This window comes from Elephantulus edwardii, unplaced genomic scaffold (genome assembly GCF_000299155.1).
Source record: "Elephantulus edwardii isolate Elephantulus edwardi_28Jun2011 unplaced genomic scaffold, EleEdw1.0 scaffold00017, whole genome shotgun sequence".
Lineage (NCBI taxonomy): Eukaryota > Metazoa > Chordata > Mammalia > Macroscelidea > Macroscelididae > Elephantulus > Elephantulus edwardii.
Genome location: NW_006399767.1, coordinates 18,444,678 through 18,449,280, shown reverse-complemented (window position 1 = coordinate 18,449,280; position 4,603 = coordinate 18,444,678).

Sequence of the window (4,603 nt, the reverse complement as noted above, 5' to 3'; positions counted from 1 at the left end):
GATGTATCATGCATACAGAAGAGCATATAAAACACAGTTATGGTTTAAGGAATCATAATTATTTTATTTAATGTCAGGAAATACCAGCACCTTAGACATCCCTGTGTGTTATTTCCAGACTACATAGTCTCTTACCCCCAGAGGTAATCATTATTTTGCTTCTGTTAGTCTTGGTTTTGTTTTATTTATTTTTTTTTTATTTTTATCTTTTTTTGGGTCACCTGTGTGTGTAGGAAGCCCTGGTGGCCTTATGGTAAGGATTTGGGCTGCCAACTCAAAGGCACATGGTTTGAATCCACCAGCTTCTCTGAAGAAGAAAGATGGGCAACCTTCTCCTATGTGATTTATTGCTTCTGGAAAACCATTGAAGGGTCACGTATGAATTGGTTCCAACTCAATGGGACACAACATCAAACACTGTTCATAAAGAACACTAAGGACACATATTCACGAAGGGAGCTCTGGCGGCATAGTCGATAGGGAGTTGTGCTGCTAACTTAAATGCACTACCTCTCTGGTGGTTCAAACACACCAACTGCTCCATAGAAGAAAGATGGACAATCTCTCTTGTACTTGATTTATAACCTCCTGAAAACTCACTGGGGGGGTCAGCTATGATTCAATTCCAACTTGATGGCATCAAATGTTTAATTTTGATGTGTGTGGGGCTTGATGAGTAAGGAGTTACTTTAATAACCCAAAAGCAGTTGGTTCAAACTGAGAAAGAGAGATAGGCAATCTCTTCCCATGTGGTCTACAGTCTCTGAAAATCCAGTAAAGGGTCAGCTATGAGTCCGTTCCAACTTGATGATACTCGTTTTTAGTCTGATAAAGGGACTCTGGTGGTGTAGTGTATCGTGTGTTGAGCTACTAATTAACCTAAAGGTCTGTCGTTGAGATTCACAATTTGCTCTGAGGAAGAAAGGTAAGCTGTGCCCTCCCATTAAGATTTATAGCTTCTGAAACCAGTCAGAATCAGCTTGATTGTAGTGCATGTATAGATGTGTGTATGGACCCTGGTGGCACCAAAGGTTAAGCGTTAAACTGCTAATGCAAAAACTTGGCAGTGTAAGCCATCAGCCACTGTACAGGAGAAAGACAAATTATTCTGCTCCTGTAAAGACTGACAGCCTTCGAAACTGTGTAGGGCTATTATGTTTTGTCTGATAGAGTCACTATGGGCTGAAATCAACTTGATGGCAAAGGGTTTGGGGTTTTTTTGGTTTGTTTAAATAAGTGATGTAAATATCCCTAAACTGAGTATCATACATCAACCTAACCATGTACAGTAAAGGAGGCATGATTTCTGTTAGGTGAAGTCTTTCAAGTGTTTCAGTCATAGTCTACCAGCAGACTACATGGTTAGCATACCTTAAAATACATACAAATCTGGACTAAGCTAATCAGAGATTTTTGTCTTTAAATAAATTGAGAAGTAGGATGCTTGTTTATGAGCCTTCAATATATTATGAAGGAATACTGGTGGCCTAGTGATAAGAAGCTATGCTGCAATCCCAAAGACCTGTGATTTGAATCTACCAGCTGCTCTGTGGGAGAAGCCTGGGCCACCTCGTCTTGTGTGACTAACTGCCTCTGAAAATCCACTGGAGGGTTAGCTGTGAGTCAGTTCCAACTTCTATCAACATCAGCAACAACAATCTACCATGAGTCACACATGTCATATTGCTCTCTAGGCCTTTAGTACAGCTGTCATACTTGGATCTTGTTCTTCTGACATATTTGCTTCTCTCCTATGATGGATCATCTCCTCCTTTATCTTACACCCTTCACTTTTGCTTTATTTTCTCATTTTTGTGGAGCACTTCCCCTCAGGAACTTCTTAAGAATGGATACAAGAAAAGTATACTTTCTAAGACTCACCTTTTGAGTGGCTATACTTTGGGTATAATTGTAAGAGTCAAGATTTGTTATATATATCTCTGGTCTGGTCACCATCTTAAGTCCTTCGTCCTTATTTTTCTCGAGTTCACTTCCTGAAAGGACCTCAGCAACAAAGAAGTGACTCTAACTCCTCTTGTATGAACCTTACTCCAATCAGAATATACCAAATATTCACGCCTTTGCTAATGAGGCAGCTTACTTTCAAATTAGCCAATTGCTATGCTCTGCATCTATCTTACCTCACAAGATCCCCAATCCCCTTGTATCTTCCTTCCCCTCTCTCAGTCTTTGCCACTCCCAGCACCAATAAAAACCCTTGTCTAGAAGGGCTGGGGGCTTTGCCATGTGGCCGCTGCATCGGGGTGTGTGTAGAGTCCCTGCTCGAGAGCTTGTAATAAAATCCCTTATGTTCTTGCATCGATTTCAGCTCCCTGGTGTCCTCTGGGGGACTCGCGATTGTGGCACAACATATTTTCCTAGGTACAAAAGTTGATCAATGGTTTCATTTTACTTGGATCTACAATCAACACTCTTGGGAACAACAGTAAAGAAATCAATGGTAATGAATTTTCTAATATTGTATAAATATAAGTTTCCAAATAGAATTTTTTAAAATTTTATTACTTTTTGTGTGTGTACTGTGAAAGTGGGTCTTTCTGGCACAGGAGGAGATTGCCCCTCCTCCAGCAGAGCATCTGGTGGATTCGAACCACTTACCTCTGGGATCACAGTACAGCTTCTTGCCACTAGGCCACCAGAGCTCCCTTCTAAATGTAATTTTATAACAGAATATATGCTGCATGATATACATAAAAATGATGATGTGAAACACAATGTGAATGAAGGAATGTGTGAAATACAATACACATGAATGAAGCCCAAAATATAGAAACTTTGTATGCAGATCATATTTTTAAAAAAGAAATCAAAAGATGTATGGCTTTGGGGAAATCTGCTGTCAGGTAACTATGCAAAGTACTAAAGCACAAGGAAGTCAGTTTAAAGACTAAAGTGTGCCTAATCCAAGCCATGGCATTTTCAATGACTTATTATGTGTCTGAAAGTTGGACAATTAACAAGGATTACAGAAGAAGAAGAAATGTCTTTGAATTGTGATATTGGAGAAGAGTCCTGAATATCCCATGGACTGCCAAAAGAGCAAACAAGGCTGTCTTGGAGGAGGTAAAACCAAGGTGCTGCTTAGAGGTAAGAGCTGTGCCATTTCATCCCCTATACTTCGGACATGTCTTCAAAAAGATCGGTCTTTGGAATGAAAGGTGGAAGATCAGTGTAAGAGAAGAAGACCCTTTGAATGACACTGACTATGACCATGGCCCGCAGCCTATCTGAGATGGTGAGGATGGTACAGAATAGCACAAGCTTCAGATCTGTTGCTCACAGGATTGTTTAGAGTCAACTTGGTGACACCTAGTAACAGAACAACAACATACAATTTGAGGCTGAAGATACTGTCCCTTAGCATTTATAAAGTTCTGCCTCATTACGTCCAGTGTCTGTAGGGAAGTCAGAAGTCATTCTGATTCTTAATCCTTTACAAGTGACTGGCAATATATAGACTATTTCCCTTGTTCCTACAGTTCTGATGTTTCACAATAATCTACTTCACCATGGGTCTATTTTGAGCCATTATGCTGGAATCTTGCTAGGCTTTTCATTCTAGAAATAACAAATCTTTTCATTTACTCTTTGGAAACCTCACCTGAGAATAAAAGGGAAGCTTCTACACCTCTTAAAAAAACCCCTTGATTATTGTATAGAAGTACTTTAAGGCTGTTTGATCAATCAATGACAATTTGCCTCAGTCTAATCCATCAATGATAACTTGCTTCATTGAACTCACTTCTGAATCAATGTCAGTTTCATACTTTGAAGGTTAGTCTACCAGCAGAGAACTTATTCCTGTGAAGTCTTGTGTACTTTCAAGGCTAACATCACCCTACCTCTGTCTCTGAACTACCATGTCAAACTTATCCCTGACCCCCAAACAACAGAATAATCACGTAGTCTGCTGTGTGTAGAGAGAATACAGCTAGTATGCATATTTCATTATTTAAGTTAGTAATGGAACAAGTCCTTATTGTGTTACTCTCTGATTTTACACTCCCACACCCATAAAGACAACTATTATCTGATTTTGTTTTAATCACTCCTTGTCTCCACTTTTAACCCCACCATATCCATTGCCCTATATTGAAAGTCAGAAACAAACGCTTGTGTAAGGAAAAGGGTTTCTGTTAGATGAAAGCATCAGAATGAAATTGAGTGGAATCTCTTCGTTGTAAACTTATTTATTTTCTTTTTTTGGATTTCCATTCATTCATTGTTGTAGATTTGTCCCCTCCCAAGGCTCCGCCCACTACCAGACATTACCCTCTTGGAAAAGTAAAAGAAAAGATTCTTTCATTGTTTTACAAACCCTCCCCCAGGTCCACTCCACCAAGTAGTCATCGCTCTAGACTCCTGTCATGACAGAAATACCTAGTCACATATCTCTTTTAAACCGTTTTCTCCCTCTGTTTCAGTGCAGTATATGTTATTCCCATCTTACTCCGTCTCTCCCCAACCCCAAGGACAGTCCCATTCTACAACAGTGGCACCATGCAATATTTGTCCTTTTGTGACTGGGATATTTCACTCAGCATAATGTTCTCCAGAGTCAACCATTTTGAATAATATTGCA